The sequence below is a fragment of the Ovis aries genome, chromosome 1, assembly GCF_016772045.2.
Source record: "Ovis aries strain OAR_USU_Benz2616 breed Rambouillet chromosome 1, ARS-UI_Ramb_v3.0, whole genome shotgun sequence".
Lineage (NCBI taxonomy): Eukaryota > Metazoa > Chordata > Mammalia > Artiodactyla > Bovidae > Ovis > Ovis aries.
The window spans coordinates 269,777,069-269,794,246 of NC_056054.1; the positions used below are offsets into that span (position 1 = coordinate 269,777,069).

The 17,178-nt window shown below is 41.0% G+C and overlaps 1 protein-coding gene across 6 annotated transcripts in view; it reads right to left on the reverse strand.

Annotated features, from left to right (window-relative positions):
- The window catches only part of HLCS (holocarboxylase synthetase), a 213,247-nt gene that overhangs the window by 130,960 nt on the left and 65,109 nt on the right, over positions 1-17,178 (reverse strand). The gene's annotated exons all lie outside the window — the stretch shown is intronic.

Genomic DNA, 17,178 nt, shown 5'->3' on the forward strand with positions numbered 1-17,178 from the left:
ACTCAGTTGTGTCAGACTCTTAGTGAGCCCATGGACTGCAGCCCACCAAGCTCCTCCGTCCATGGGATTTTCTAGGCAAGAGTACTGGAGTGGGGTGCCACTGCCTTCTCCAACAACAACACTAAGTATACCTATATTATAAAAATATGAGCTGGTTCAGAAAGCAAGATCCAGGGAAATAGGCACATTTCTATCCTACACTAGATCCTAAATTCTCAAAAGTCCTTCCTTTCCAGTTCTAGAGTTCATTAGTGATCCTCTAGGCCTCTATACATTTTACAGAAAGTTTTTAACCTTATACATCCAGCTCTCAAAGAAATTCATTATCTAGGTGAAAAGTCACAGGAGACAAAGTACTAAGATACTAGAGCATTCCCTCTCAGCCTCTGCAGGACCTCCACCAGCCACTGACAGGTCACCAACAGTGAAAGGAATGGAGTACCCAAGATGCTTTCGCTTTACCCCAAATGCAGTCCCTGGAGGGGAAGGCAGAAGTCCAGTACTTACAACCTAACCTAGTACGGAACTCTCTATCCTACCTCCCAAGAAGCTGCAACTTCCTCTTGGACCCTGGGAGACCCGGGGCCTCCCCCTGGGGTGGAGCATCAGAGGATTCAGGTGGGGAAGTCAGCATCTCAAGGGGCTGGCACAAAACATATTAAAATCTGTTACAGGAAGTGCTGATCTGAACTCCTGGGCCCTCTTCACACAAATGCCAGGCACTTCCAAAGAGGAGACAAGGCCTTCTGTTAGCATCCAGGGTCTGTCCCAAAGCTCTGCATGCCTAAGAGAAGCAGCTTCAATGATGAAATTTCATTTAACTAAATTCACTTGATGAACCTTTAAAACTCAGTTTCCCTTTGCAGAAAACACAGAGGCTAGAGGAACAAGTTAAATGGTTTCAGAAGGAAATGATCAGAAGAAATCCAGAGGGTGAGACATTTTATAGCACAAGAATCTTCAAGTGTGTGTGTGTGAAAACAAATCTGAATTTCCTTCAACACACTGAACAGCTGGATGTTACAAGGGCACCGCACAAGCTAAAGACACATCAGTGGATAGGTTAAATCACGCACACAGAGAGAGAGATGTAAAATAATCTGAAAAATAAACACTTCTTAACTAACTTGGTTTTCATTAACTCAAGCAGGGAGGTAAACAGTTATTCAACAGGTGTAGGTAATGTGATTCCTCTCTATTCAAAGTCAATGAAAGTCAAGATGAAACCAAAAAGAAACAGCCGGCACCAGGTAGAACTTTCGGAACAGGAAGAAAGCAGGGAACCACCTCTGGAGCAAATTATCCGATTGGCCATCTACACATCATTCATCTAATAAACTGTTTTTGAAAGAAACACATAGAGACGTACAAATCTGCAAAAGAAATTAAAACTGGAGTAGGCAAGGTACAGGAGGTTTTTATTTTTAATCTTATACTTCTTTCATATAATCTTTTAGGACTTAATCAGGGCAAAGTAAGTTACTCAGAAAAAAAAGAACCTAAAAAGATACAAAATGAGGTGAAGAACCTCTTAAAAAATATAACTATATACCATCTATAATTCTCCTAAATATTTATACTCACTATAGTCAAATGCAACTTGTAGCCATCGAGTAAAACTAAGTACACAAGGGTAGTGTTTAGGCTCCCCTCCACCCCTATTGTCCCTGGACAAGAGATAAAATTCTGGTCCCAAGAAATATCAAAATTACTACCTGTTTGAAGGAATTCCACCTGGTATATGCTATAAAAGGATGTAAGTTACAATGATGACTTAAGAGCTGGAGAAGTAGCTGCTATCACATATAAGGAAAAGCAATGAATGAATGAATCTTGGCTTAACTCTACCAATGACCACTAAGAGAGTATAAAAATGCTAGTGAAGAAAAAAGTTTGGATCATATATATCAAGGCAAATGGGTAGACATAAGTAGTATTAACAATCCTCTACCCCCCAAATCTACCTAAATCTTTAAACACAACTACCAGAGAGTGCAAAAATGTCACTGCTTTCAGGAAGACTTCTCTGACCCACAGCCTGTCTAGGTTAGGACTATCCTTCATAAACTTAATGACTTTATAGCACTTTTCAAACTGTAATTCCATAGTTCGTACAACTATTTACTCAATGTCCCACTGTTTTGCTAGAACAGAACATAAGCTCCATAAAGACAACAAATGTGTGTTTCTGTCTTGCTCCCAACTGTATCCATGGCACCTGGTACCAAGTGGATACTGCATGCTTAATAAGCATTCATTGTATAAATGCACATTAAATTCCATACCAAAATAAAGTCCCACAAGTAACAGACATAAATAGGTACATCAAAGAGGGAAAACCCAGAAAAGGCAATGATAAGAGATGGCCTTGAAATGGATATAATATGCATCAAAAAGAAATGTGAAATTGTTAAATCAGTTCTGTTGAAAATAAAACAACTGCTATCAAATTCCACCCCAATGAAATTCATAAAAACCTTCTAATTAATGTTATTTTTTTAACATTTGAACTTTAAGAATTTAGTATTTACTTTTCTCTAAGATTTCAGGCTAATTAAATACAATTTAAGTGGAACCAAAAACAACGTTTTATAGTCACATAAATGCTGGCCCCTTTGAATTCGCCACAGCACTAGGGAAACACTAGCTATTCTCAAGGAAGGTGAATGTGCCTTTGTTTCCTATTGGGACATGTCACACACAATATGAAAACCCCAAGGAATCCACCCAAAAAAAAGTGCTAGAACTAGTAACTTAGTTTTCAGCAAGGTTGCAAAATATAAGGTCAATATAAAAACTGGGTTTATTTCTAGCCATGAATATCTGAAGCCTAGATTTTATTTAAACATCATTTTCAATGCCATCAACAGATGTGAAACATTTAGGTAGAAATTAAAATATGTGCCAGACCTGTATACCACAAACTATGAAAACACTGAAAACTTAAATAAGTCCTAAATAACTGAAGAGATATACTATGTTCATGGATTAGAACACTCAATATTATTAAGACATCAATTCTTCTCCAATTTGATCTACAGATTTGATGCAATTCCCATCAAAGTCCTAGCAAGCTTTCTTTTTTAGATGTTGATAAGCTATTTGTAAAACTTAAACAGAAATAGAATAGGCCTAGAATGACCAAAACAATTTGGGGAAGAAAAAAGTTAAAAGATTTCCATTATCTGACTTCAAGACATTATAAAGCTATAGTAATCAAGACAGTATGGTATTGGCTTGGTGGTGGTAGTGGTGGTTTAGTCACTAGGTCATGTCCAACTCTTGCGACCCCATGGGCCATAGCCTGTCAGGCTCTTCTACCCATGAGATTTGCCAGGCAAGAACACTGGAATGGGTTGCCATTTCCTTCTCCAGGGAAAATTCCCAACCAGGGATCATACGTGGCTTCTTTACCACTGAGTCACCAGGGAAGCCCACTGTATTGGCTTACAGATAGACATATATTACTAAAAACAGAATAAAGTCCAGAAATAGGGCCACACATGTACGTTCAATTGATTTTCAACAAGTTAATTCACCTGAAAAAGAATCATCTTTTCAATACATGGTGCTAAAACAAGGGGACATATGCAAAAAAAAAAAAAAGAAAGAAAGAAAACCACCAAAATTTAACCCTTACAGGTATACTAAAATTAACTTGAAAACATAGACCTATATGTAAGCAGGTCCAAATGTAATGCTGTAAAACTAATAAAATAGAGGAGGAAAATTTTCTGATCTTAGGATAGGTATTAATAAATCTTTTCTCTGAAAGAAAGGAGTGTGAACTCTCAAAGAAAAAAAGAACTAGACTTTATAAAAATTAAGAACCCTAAGAACTGCCGCCATTCAAGGATTAATGTTAAGAAAAATGAAAAGACAATAAACTGAGAGTAACTATTCTTATACACATATCTGACAAAGGACTTGTATCCAGAATGCAAACAAAAACAACAACAGAAAAAAAACACTTTAAAAAAGTGATTTTATTTATTTTTGGCTGTGTTGAGTGGGGGCTACTCTAGTTGCGCTGCTCAGCCTCTCACTGTGGCAGCTTCTCTTGTTGTGGAGCACGGGCTCAGGGGCATGTGGGCTCAGTAGTTGCGGCTCCCAGGCTCTAGAGCACAGGCGTAGTACTAGAGGTGCATGGGCGTACCTGCTCCTCGGCATGTGGGATCTTCCCAGATCAGGGATCGAACCTGCGTCTCCTGCATTGGCAGGTAGATTCTTTAACACTGAGACACCAGGAAAGCCCTCCAAAAAACACTCTTAATTATAAGAAAACAATTCAACTTAGAACAGCAGCAAAGATTTGAAAAGACGTTACGCAAAAGAAAATATCAGATGGCCAAAGAGCATGTTAAAAGTGCTCGTTTAGCACCAGGGAAATACAAAGTAAAACCACGGGATACCTCTACACACTCATTAAAATGGTTAAATTTCTTAGTTCTGACAGTATCTAGTGTTGGCAAAGATGTGAAGTAACTGAAACTCATACATTACCAATGGGAAAATAAAATGGTACGACAATTTTGCAAAGCAATTTGGCAGTTTCTTATCAAATCAAACATACACATGCCATATGATCCAGAAATTCGATTCCTAGGAAATTAACCAAAAGAAATGAAAACACACATCAACACAAAGACTTGTATATGAATGGCCATAGAAAGTTTACTCATAATAGTAAAAAAAAAAAAAAATACAAACAACCCAATGTCCACTAATAGGAAAACAGATAAATAAGTCACGGCAGATCTATACATTGGAACACTACTCAGCAATAAAAATGACCTACTCAGAAGGCAACAAAATGGATGAATCTCAAAAACATAAGTCTGATTAAAATTAAAATTTAAAAAGACAAAAGAGTATGTATTGTGTGATTCAACTTACATGAAGTACTGGAAAGGACCAATCTAATTGATAATGATAGAAAGCAGATCAGTGATTGCCCAAGTATGAGCACGGGGGTGGGAGAGTAGATAAGAACTGAATGAGAAACAGCACAAGAGAATTCTGTGGGATTCTGGAAGTGTTTGTCTTTAATGACAGTTACTCCAGCATGTATGTATATCAAATCCTACCCATAAATAAGTACATTTCCTTGAATATCAGCCACACCCAGCAACAATCTTAGGCAACACTAAACAGCAACTAAAATCCACAAGACTCTGTATCCATTAATGTCCAAAAAGAACACCATTGTCCCTAGTTCTGAAGAAATAAATGCTTAAATTCACATTTAGTGAAAATACACACAAGTGACTATTCCATAGTTAGTTAACATATCGTAACATCTGATACATGGGGTACAACTAAGATCAGAGGTGTCCAGTATGCTATGTCCAGGTATGTTAGAGCCATTCCACCCCCTCCCTTGTCTTAGCTGCCAAATTTTATCCACCTAGCAAGACTCCATGGGTGAAACATAGCCATCCCTCTAACTCAGCATTGGATTCAAAATACTTATTATCACCTCTGCGTTCTGTGCTCCTTTTCCCAAGAAACACTAAATAATTGATCTTAACCTTTAAAGGTTTTCAATCTCAGAGACACATATGTCCCACTGTAAATAATCAGATTAGTTGCGTTTCAGCCGTAACATTGCAAGTTGCTAGGCAACATTATAACCTTATGAGTGGGTAAATCAGAAAAAAATGAATCTACAAAGACACAGAGTACAAGTTCTTTTAATGGATGTTTCCATTCTCAAACATCAGAATACACAGGAGTAGAAGAATTTATTTTTTAAAAATTCTTACTACTGGTATTTTACAAACAAAATATTCCCAGACAATTTCACATTCACTCAGTGTCTTCACACAAGGGATGAAGGCACACAGCATAGAAGATTTTTACAATCAAAAGACGACACTCCTGGAAATTCCCTGGTGGTCCAGTGCTTAGGGCTCCATTCTTCCACTGCAGGGGGCATGAATTTGATCCCTGGTCAGGGAACTAAGATCCCACAAGCCTCAAAGCATGGCCAAAAAAAAAGATGACACTCTTGAAAAAGCAAGACTGTTTTTGGTCCTGATCTCATTTAAAGCAAGGACTGTTCATGTGGCAGCCTTCAGGGTAAACTTTTATTCTGACCACCAGAACCAAGCAGAGCAAAGCCTCAGGCAGGGTCTGAGATGAGTGAGTTCCTCCTTAGGTGACTGGTCCCCCGTGAAGACCCTTCTGCTGTCTCCACTCCAACCGACCCACTGCAGTCTGATGGCAGTCGGATTCCTCCTTGGATGGCACTGCTCCCCTGCTTGGATGCCCAAGGCCCCCTTCCTGCACCCCCAAATATGCTCAGTCACTGATTCCAACACTGTCACCCCCAGAATGAGCTTCAGTGACTCGCTGCTGAAAGCAGTCTGTCCCCACAAGCATCCAGGCAACTGTCACCCACAGACACCCAAGGACCAAAATGATCCCAGATGCATGAAACATCTCTGAAAGAAATGGACACACTTTCCCACACCAGGAGCACTACCCTCATTATGTGGGGACACACTCTCCAGCTGGACTCTTGGCCGCTGCCTCTTCTACTCCTAAGCATCTGGGACTGAGACCATCCACCTCAGCCCTGGCATGAAATCTGGAACCAAGCCAGCAAGATTTCCTGTGGGGCCCCTGATGATGCTTCTTTCCAGTTAGGTCCCCAAGTAATAATTCATCAGAGTGCTTCTGGCAATGCTGATTCTCAAAATACAAGGGGTCCAGTTTGGCAGTTCCTCAAAGTGTTAAACAGAGTATCAACATATAACCCAGCCATCTCCAAGTATATACTCAAAAGAGTGGGAAGCAGAAGCTTCCTCAAACACATACCTCAGCAACACCAATGTTCAGAGCAACACTGTTCACGATAGCCAAAAGGTAGAAACAACCCACATCAGTCAAAAGATGGACAGATGAATGGTTAAACAAAATGTGGTGTATGTACATATATACATAAAATACTCCACAGCATGCATGCATACATATATATAAATACTCCAGTGTGTGTGTGTGTACATATAAACATAGAATACTCCACTGCATGTGTAAATATATATATATTCCAAATATATAAATACTCCAGTGTGTGTGTGTGTACATATAAACATAAAATACTCCACTGCATGTGTAAATATATATATATTCCAGTGTGAGTATGTGTGTGTATATATATATATAAATACTCCAGTGTGTGCATGTGTACATATATACATAAAGTACTCCACTGCACATATGCATACATATATATAAATATGCCAGTGTGTGTATATATACATAAAATACATATATATAAATATTCCACTGTGTGTATATATATATACATAAAACATATATAAATATTCCAGTATGTGTATATATAAAAAATACTTCAGTGTGTACGTGTGTACATGTATAAATAAAATACTCCAGTGTGTGTGTGCATATATATATTCCAGTATGTGTGTATATATATATATATAATACATACATATATATACACACACATACATATGTATATAAAAAATACCCCAGTGCATGTACATGTATTATTCAAGCATAAAAAGAAATCAAGTTCTGATAGACACTATGACATAAATGAACCTTGAAAATATTATGCTGAGTGAAAGAGGCCAGACACAAAAGTACAAATATTGTATGATTCCACTTTTGTGAAATATCTAGAAAAAGTAAATTCATAGAAACAGAAAGTAGAATAGAGGTTACCAGGAGCGGAGTGGAGAGAAAATGAGAAGTTACTGATTAACGGGTATAGAGTTTCTGTTTGGGGTGATGAGAAAGTTTCCAAAATAGTGGAGTGGTTGCACCGTGAGTGTAATTAATGCCATTGAACAGTACAGCTGAAAATGGTTAAAATAACAAATTTGACGTTCAGTTCAGTTCAGTTCAGTCGCTCAGTTGTGTCCAACTATTTGCGACCCCATGGGCTGCAGCACACCAGGCTTCCCTTTCCTTCATCAACTCCCAGAGTTTACCCAAACTCATGTCCATTGAGTTGGTGATGCCATCCAACCATCTCATCCTCTGTCATCCCCTTCTTCTCCCGCCTTCAGTCTTTCCCAGCATCAGGGCCATTTCAAATGAGTTAGCCCTTTGCATCATGTGGCTAAAGTATTAGAGTTTTGTTCCTTCCAATGAACACTCAGGACTGATCTCCTTTAGAATGGACTGCTTGGATCTCCTTGCAGTCCAAGGGACTCTCAGGAGTCTTCTCCAACACCACAGTTCAAAAACATCAATTCTTTGGTGCTCAGCCATCTTTATGGTCCTACTCTTACATCCATACATGACTACTGGAAAAAGCATAGCTTTTGACTATATGGACCTTTGTCAGCAAAGTAATGTCTCTGCTTTTTAATATGCTGTCTAGGTTGGTCACAACCTTCCTGCCAAGGAGTAAGCATCTTTTAATTTCATGGCTGCAGTCACCATCTGCACTGATTTTGGATCCCCCAAAAATAAAGTCTGCCACTGTTTCCACTGTTTCCCCATCTATTTGCCATGAAACTTGACATTAAAGTTTACCAAAAATTTTTAAAAGAGAAGGGGATCAAGATCTCAAGCTGTATTCTCCCCAGAAGCTTCCGGTCTTCTCTGCAGCCAGGCCACTGCCCCCTGCCGATTTGCACTGCATAAGATGAAGTGGAGAGGCAGCCCCGTAACTACGGGGTTGGTAGATGGATGGAGCCCTGACAAGGCTTTTCCCAGGGTTTCTCCTTGCCTTACCCACAAATCACCAGGGAAGCCACTAGAGTGACTTCTTACAAGTCTTTTCCCGAGTAACTTTTCACCTAGGCAGACAAATGATTGGCAATGTCCCTCGTGGAATGATTTTAGGTTGTCTTCATCAGGTACTAGGCTATATACACCGTATAGAAGTGCTCACTCACTCCATGCAGAGCACTGGGGCTTTAGACAAGGATCCCAACCCTCACTAGCAATGCCACAGCACTATTATCACCATCTACAGAAGAAGAAATGGAACCTTAGATTTTCCAAACCACACAGTCAGTAAGTCACAGAGCTGGAATTTGAAACCACAAAACCAAATCTGGCTCCTAATTCATTGCTCTAATTTCTATCCCACCATCCTCAGTAAGAAGAGCTAACCCAAAATGAAGCAACATAGGAGAAGCCTGTTTACTGTAATCAAAATACCTAAGGCATCACAAAGAAAGATATAAACTCAATATAATACGCAACTATGAAGCAGTGATAAAACAGATGTGGCTTGGAGCTGAGGTGGCATGGGAGGGAGACTGGGTGGTGGGCAAAGTTAGAATGTTTGGTAAGAGAAACCTGAATCTAAAGAAGTTTGGGTCAACTGTGCCTCCTTCAGTTCAGTTCAGTTGCTCAGTTGTGTCCGACTCTTTGCGACCCCATGGACTGCAACAGGCCAGGCTTCCCTGTCCGTTACCAACTCCCTCGGAGCTTGCTCAAACTCATGTCCATCAAGTCAGTGATGCCATCCAACCATCTCATCTTCTGTCATCCCCTTCTCTCCTGCCTTCAATCTTTCCCAGCATCAGGGTCTTTTCTAATGAGTCAGTTCTTTGCATCAGGTGGCCAAAGTATCGGAGCATCAGCTTCAGCATCAGTCCTTCCAATGAATATTCAGGGTTGATTTCCTTTAGGACGGACTGGTTTGATCTCCTTGCAGTCCAAGGGACTCTCAACAGTGTTCTCCAACAGCACAGTTTAAAAGCATCAAAGTTTTCGGCACTCAGCTTTCTTTATTACCCAATTCGCACATCCAGACAGAACTACTGGAAAAACCATAGCTTTGACTAGACGGACCTTTGACATCACAATTCAAAAACATCAATTCTTCAGCACTCAGCTTTATGGTCCAACTCTCACATGCATATACTGGAAAAAACCATAGCTTTGACTAGATGGACCTTTGCAACAAAGTAATGTCTCTGCTTTTTAATATAATGTCTGGGTTGGTCATAGCTTTTCTTTCCAGGAGTAAGTGTCTTTTAATTTCATGGCTACTCAGGCCCAGATGAGGACATTTTCACAAACAAACAAAATTTTTATCATTTAAGTGAATTACCCGTTCATTGCTCTCTGGTTTCAGCCAGAAAGAGATGGCATATTCTAGAGTTCAAGGGAAGGGCTACTTAAGGAACTGTGGGCAGAGCTAAGAGAATCAAAGCAGCAGGGCTGGGGAACACGTGGACCAGCTACAGGCACAGAGGAGGAGCAAGAGGAGAGGGCACCCACAGGAGCTGTGAGCAGAGAGGGTGGAGAGGAACCCCTCACCTCTCTCACCCACTGCCAGCACAACCAGGGCCTGGGAAGGCACCCAGAGAACAAGTGGACAGTGTAAACTGGACAGTGGCCAACACAAGTGCTGAGAGTGGACACAACCGCTTTCATCAGATCCAACTTCGAATGGTAACCCCACAGCACCAAGGGATTTATGACGAAGGGCATCCGAGATCCAAATCCCAGGCATGGGGGGCTCCTCTCCTGAGTCGAACTTGTCACGGTCATTTCCGGTCCCCAAGGTCTGGGACACAGTAGGCACTCAATAAATGTCTGTTAAAACCTGTATTCCCTTTATTATGTAAAAGTTTCTCTCAGGCTCAGGCTCTGAAAGGCCACGGGTTTACTGCTTTTTTTGTTACCTGCCAACTAGCGAAGACCACAAAAGGCTGGGGTGGACCCATAAAACAGAGGTAATGAATAAGTCATTTCTAACAAGGCTGGTTTTATAGGCATCACACCTCCGCTGGGCCAAATGGGCTCATTTTAGAGGTGAAATCTATTCTGCAAGTGCGGAGACCAAAAAAATAAAAAGAGAGAGAGCGGCACTAAAAGAAAAGGGAGGCGTTCTGGGTCGGAGCTCAACCACCGCTTCTACTCCAGAGGCGCTAACTTCCACTGACGGGGCCCGTGGGTTTGGGGTTCAACATCCGTAGAAATCTCCAGAGCCTTCATTAAGCCTTGCCGGTGTAAAACGCTCGCCATTTGTCCGAGGCCAACACAAACAGGCTCCTAACGGAGCTACGAGTGTTGGCTGGGAAGCCAAGAAAGCTCCGGGTGGGAGCCCGGCCGCGAGCTGGAACGCGAGTGGGGCTGCCCATCGCGCCTCCCCGAGGGGCACGTTCTGACAGGCGCACACGCATGCAGGCACGTACACGCGCGCAGGCGCACATACGCATGTGACCGTTCCCCACCTCAGCCGTGTTGGGGTGAGCCGCAGGTCTAGAGCGCTAGGCTCTTTTGAATCATCAGAAGGCTCCCCCTCCGCCCCCGCAACTCATCCCAAACTACCTGCCTGTCGTTCGCTGCCTGGCTTTGACCTCTCTGGAGCACTGTGTGTGGGAGCAGGAGATAACCCGCACAGAATCGTCCACAGCTCTGCTCCGGACTAGCTGGGAGGCTTTCGTTTTACAACGAGAAAAACCCCAGCTCCCCTTTCACCTTTAACATTCAAGGGTGAGTGCTTTGTCCCAAATGCTAAATGCTCAAGTTAAAACTGGAACATCCTCTCTAGGATTCCAAAATTAAAATATACATGTTGCCTGCAGAGAGGTGGCCAGTATGAGGACGATTCAGAGAAGGCAGAGAGAGCTTTCTACTCCAGCCCATTTATTTTAGCAAAACCTCGTTTGGTCAACTGTTTTTGTACATGACACTGGAAAATTCAGAGTCCCAGAGGATACTACATTGGAGGGGGAAAAAAGGGCCAGTGAAGGCATTCCCTTCTGCCCTAGAAGGAGAGGACAGATCTGCAAGCAAGCATTCCAAGGAGACGGTATAAAATCTGCGTTTTAGGAAGCTTGACTAGTTGATGGGAAGGAGCAGCTAGCTGATGAGTCAGTGTGTACTTAGTTAGAAACTTCTAAACTGGAAAGCACTTTAATAACAGATAAAACTATTGCAACTTTTTTCTGAAGCTCCATTTTGTCAGTCTTGCTCTGGTATATCAACAGCTGATTCTTTTAAACTGTTTAATGTGATGTTTATGAAGCCCCCATCACACCTGGATAAAGGGTGACAGCTAGATTGAACTGGGCAGCCAGTCTGAGCCTGGTGGACTGTTTACTGTTGGCCTGTCCCCCAAGGCTTGTCGGCTCTCCCAGACACAGGAATGGAAGATGTGTTTCACCATACTTTAGTGGGAAACGCCAAAACATTTTTTAAGTTTTCAAACAAAACACACTTAATTAAATGCCTACTACAGGCAAAATACTGGAAAAGGGATACAAAGATTAACAACATATGGTCCTTGCCTTCAAATGATCTTGTATTACAGTTTAATAGGGTAGACAGATATTCATAGACTACAACAGCATTTGTGCATGCTGCTGCTGCTGCTGCTGCTAAGTCGCTTCAGTCGTGCCCGACTCTGTGCGACCCCATAGACGGCAGCCCACCAGGCTCCGCTGTCTCTGGGATTCTCCGGGCAAGAACACTGGTGTGGGTTGCCATTTCCTTCTCCAACGCATGAAAGTGAAAAGTGAAAGTGAAGTCGCTCAGTCGTGCCTGACTCTTAGCGACCCCATGGACTGTAGCCTACCAGGCTCCTCCGTCCATGGGATTTTCTAGGCAAGAGTACTGGAGTGAGTTGCCATTGCCTTCTCCAATTTGTGCACTATCCCCCCAAAATTTTTTTAACCTTCATATAAAACTAAGCAGTCAGATGTAAGGTTCCAAGTCACAATATTCGGATGAAAAACTGAAAGAAAAATTGTAAATCCTGTATACGTAACATGGTTATCACTAGAATTTTCCTAGATCAGGGTTGAGAAGTCCTATGCTGAGCATAAAAGATCAACTAGTTGTCCTCAAAGCATGTGGCTCTAAGATGCTTTATGTTCCATAATTTAGGACTTTTTAAAGATATATTCTAAAAATTTTCTACCTGCTGGCCCATTGTGAGGATTGGATGTGCCCATATCCCAGTATGGCAATGACCAGCTATACAGAACCATTACAAACCAGTAGGCTACTGGTTTTACTTCAAATAAAGAAAATAAGCCCAGGTCCAAGTGGAAATTAGTGGCGCTCTCTTACCAACTTCTGTAAACAAAAATGTGGTAGCTCATACTGTCATAAGTAACAAGTTCTATGCTTTGTGTTTTACTTGAAGATACACATCTTTTGAAAAACACAAACTCTCTTTATTAATAAATTGTGGTAAAACGTTAACCAGTGGTGAATCTACTAGGTAAAAGTTACATGAGATTTGTGTACTATTTTTCACCCTTTCTTTACTTATTTTTTTAAACAAAAAGTTGAGGAGAAACAAAGGGATTTGCTCCAAAAGCTCTCTAAGACCTCGGCCAGTTCCAACATTCACTGGATATTTTTGTTCTGCTGTTAATCTTGGAATCATCAAAGAGGCAGCCTTTGTTTAAAAAGAGAAAAAAAACAACCAACCATCAAGAATACCTTCTAGCACCCGCATCTTAGTTGGATCAGCACAACCCTTCACGAAGTCTGCACGAGGGCTAGTTTGCTAAGGTCACTTCAGGCAAGAACACCTCCCTGAAACACCCGATTTTGACTGTCACAGGCTGTGCCTCCAGAGGCCTGGAGCTTGAGCAGTCCAAGCGAAGGACGTTCTTTCCTGAGCACAAACCCCAGTGCATTTCATGAAGCCTTTCAGTATACGTGGAATCAGTGTATTAATAACAGCTTATTGGCACCGAATGAAAAACACACAAGTCTTAATCTTAGGTCTTGAATTGGGTCCAGGTTCTACGTAATAGCTGGCTGGAAGGGATACAGCCGTAAGCATTGCTTGGTGACTGGAGGCTGTGTAGTGAGACCTGAGTTTTGAAACCAGGATTGGTAGCTTAGCAAAATTTACTGGTTGTAGAAAAAAGTAAACTTGCCTCTAGGGAGGTGAGCTCAGCCGCACCATTCTGACAGCAGCCCCTGGTGGCCAGTTTAGTAAAAAGTATTGGCTCCAATGCCGAAAGTTCTGACCTTGCCTTAATGAAGGTTGCTACAAGCAGACGGGCCATTCTAGGTGACAGCTGGGCAGTGATTAGGGAAGCAGCAAAAATCCAAACTAAGGTGTGCCTTTGAGTCACACAAACGCATCCACATCACTAGGGTACCTGTCACTTGCATTAACAACAACAACGAAAAAAGGAATATTGTCCTTTGAAAATAAGATGAATATGAACATTTATTTTTAAAGGGCAAGATAACATGAAGCAGATAATACTTGGTTTGAAAGTTACCTCATTCCTTAATTATGTAGAAAACCTTTAAATATCCAAGGCGCATGGACTCCTACACAGAATAAAACATGCCCTGTCTACTTCCCTACACAGTGGGACTCTTCCCTACACCCAGTGCTCTTAATTTCCACACATGCCAATGAATTCCTACTGTACTGTCTATCGGGAATCAGTCATATGGCAGAAATTTCTAGAAGATGCTGCTATCATTCATTCAGGGAATAATAATCAAGGTAGTAATAAGTGAAGTCTGATCTCCAGTGCCACAGACTCACACCCTGTCACTGGATATAAACAGAAAAATGTTCAGAGGCTGACAGTTGGCTTCAAAGGCAGACAGCCGTAGGAAGTAGAAGCCACAAGCTTCAAGCCGACTTCTTCGTAAGGTGCACACACTGCATCCTCAGCCATGAGAGAACAATCTGGAAACAATCTGCTGGGCAGCTGCTCTCATCAACAAACTGTTTATTGTAAGAAAGTGGCTGGGTCAAAGGCTAAACATCAACCCGAACCGAAAGCATACAAGCAAAAATCAATAGTGTCCGTGCTAAAGGAAACCCAGGACTTCGCAGAAAAGAGGAAGCAAGAAACTCATGTTTAGTTCTGAAAGGATGGCACTCACGTATCTCAATGTGCAGGGCTGTTCTGCATGATATTACAAATGGTTACTTGCTATCTTCAGAACAGGAGCTCAAATATGGCACTTAAAACATACAGAAATCAATTTTACAGATGACTTCCCAAAAAAAGTTATAATAGCTTGTATCTAGTTGTTTCCATCTTGCATTTGTTTTATGAAAGGACCAACATGCTTAAACACAATGCTGCTGCTGCTAAGTCACTTCAGTCGTGTCTGACTCTGTGCGACCCCATAGACGGCAGCCCACCAGGCTCCCCCATCCCTGGGATTCTCCAGGCAAGAACGCTGGAGTGGGTTGCCATTTCCTTCTCCAATGCATGAAAGTGAAAAGTGAAAGTGAAGTCACTCAGTTGTGTCTGACCCTTAACGATCCCATGGACTGCAGCCTACCAGACTCCTCCGTCCATGGGATTTTCCAGACAAGAGTACTGGAGTGGGTTGCCATTGCCTTCTCCAGCTTAAACACAACACATAGATAATATAACCCATCTTTTAAAAAGCCTATTTAGTAATTGGATTACTGACTGGTATAAGAAATTATGTGAAGGAATTTATTATTTTAGGTGTGAGTGAAATTCCACTGCTTATATTTTTAAACAGAGTTCTTATCTTTTAAAGATACACACTAAATATTTACAGATGAGAGATCTGCTCAGGGATCGGGGTCAAAACTACACATACAGGAGGAGGAGTGGGTAGGATAAAATGAGATTGGCCAGAATGGAAAACTGTGAAACAGAGTGCTGAATACTTACGGGCATCATTACATTATTTTGTTTACTTTTGTATATTTGAAATTTTCTATGAAATGTTTATTTTACTTGTGTGCACGGTTCAACAGTCATTACAAAAGGAAAAATGTTTTCTTAAATAGAAGTCTTAACCTACCAGTGCAAATTCATTAATTCACCATAAGGATATGTATAGAGAAGGACATATATGGTGAAGATGGTGAAGGACAGGGAAGCTTGGCGTGCTGCAGTCCATGGGGTCTCAAAGAGTAGGAAAGGACTGAGCAACTGAACAGCAACAAAAAAGGATATATATACACCACAGTATTATTAAGTGTCCAACATGGCTGTTTTCAAGCAGTATCTGATACAAAGCTGTTAAATTCTGAGTCAAACAGCGGAGAAGTAGAACGAGACATTGAGTACATCCCCACTGCCGGAATCTGACAGAAACAATACCACAGGACGGCATCCATGGTTTACCTGTGCCACGGACTAGGAGGACAAATAGGAACTGGGAGAAAACCCAACCGACAGAAATGACAGGGGCCACGTTTGTTTGAAAACAGGCAGTTTGGCACACAGACTTTGAAAACACAACTTGTTTGTAAACCTGAGGCTCGTATATACTGCACTGTTAATTCTTAAACTAACAGGAAAAGTAATTAGAGAAAGAGCCTGAGAGGAAATAAAGCAGAAAGCAAAATACGCTTTCATTATGCTTAAAGTAACTGAAAAGTATCCATCAATGACTTCAAACTGCTCCAGTATAAAGATGAAATGGTAATAATCACAAATTCTTTTTTTTAAACAAACTTTGTGAATAATCACAAATTCTTACCAAAGAAAGCTTTCAAAGGAACTGTTTTAAAAGTTAAAAAAATTTTTTTCTTAATTTTTCTCATCCAGTTGCTTTGCTGGGCCCAGCATAAATACTATAGAGCCCTGGAAAGGATGTGAAAAGTCATTTCATCTACCCTCCCCAGATAGCAGAGAGAGGGTTTGGCAATAAGGAGTCAGAGTCTTTTTAAAAGTCATCTAAAAAAAAAAAAAATCCATCTTCTGTGACAAACTCACTAGGCCAATCTTGAGACACAAAACTAATTCCATGCAGAGAGGAGAATCTTCAAAAGTACAGAACTTTGACCTTTACAGCATTTTATGGGCTGAAAAGTCACAGAAAAACTCACGTATTTCAAGTTGCCTATGGAAGCCCAAAATCTAGAGTAATAATCTAGGCCATCCTAGGCAGAGAGAGCCTGGACGTTCCCCACTCCCCCACCCACAGAAAAAATGAACGATCATTTTTAAATTTATGAAACCACAATTTGATGTTTTCTTTTAAAAGATGTATTTCCTTATTTACTGAGATTAACAACAGGAAGGGGGATGACTGGGGCCATCACTCAGTTACTCCCTAATAACTGCTATATGTGGGATTCATTTTTCCTCAGACAAGAAAACAATTTGTCAAATACTTTCCTACAGCAAAGAAAAGCAAACCTTTACAAGTATTCTTAAAAGAAATTTCATTTTTAATTTTTTAAACTTTTGTTTTGCTACTGGAAGCCAAGTCGGTTTAAACGAACAGCTTTTACAGTTCAGGGTT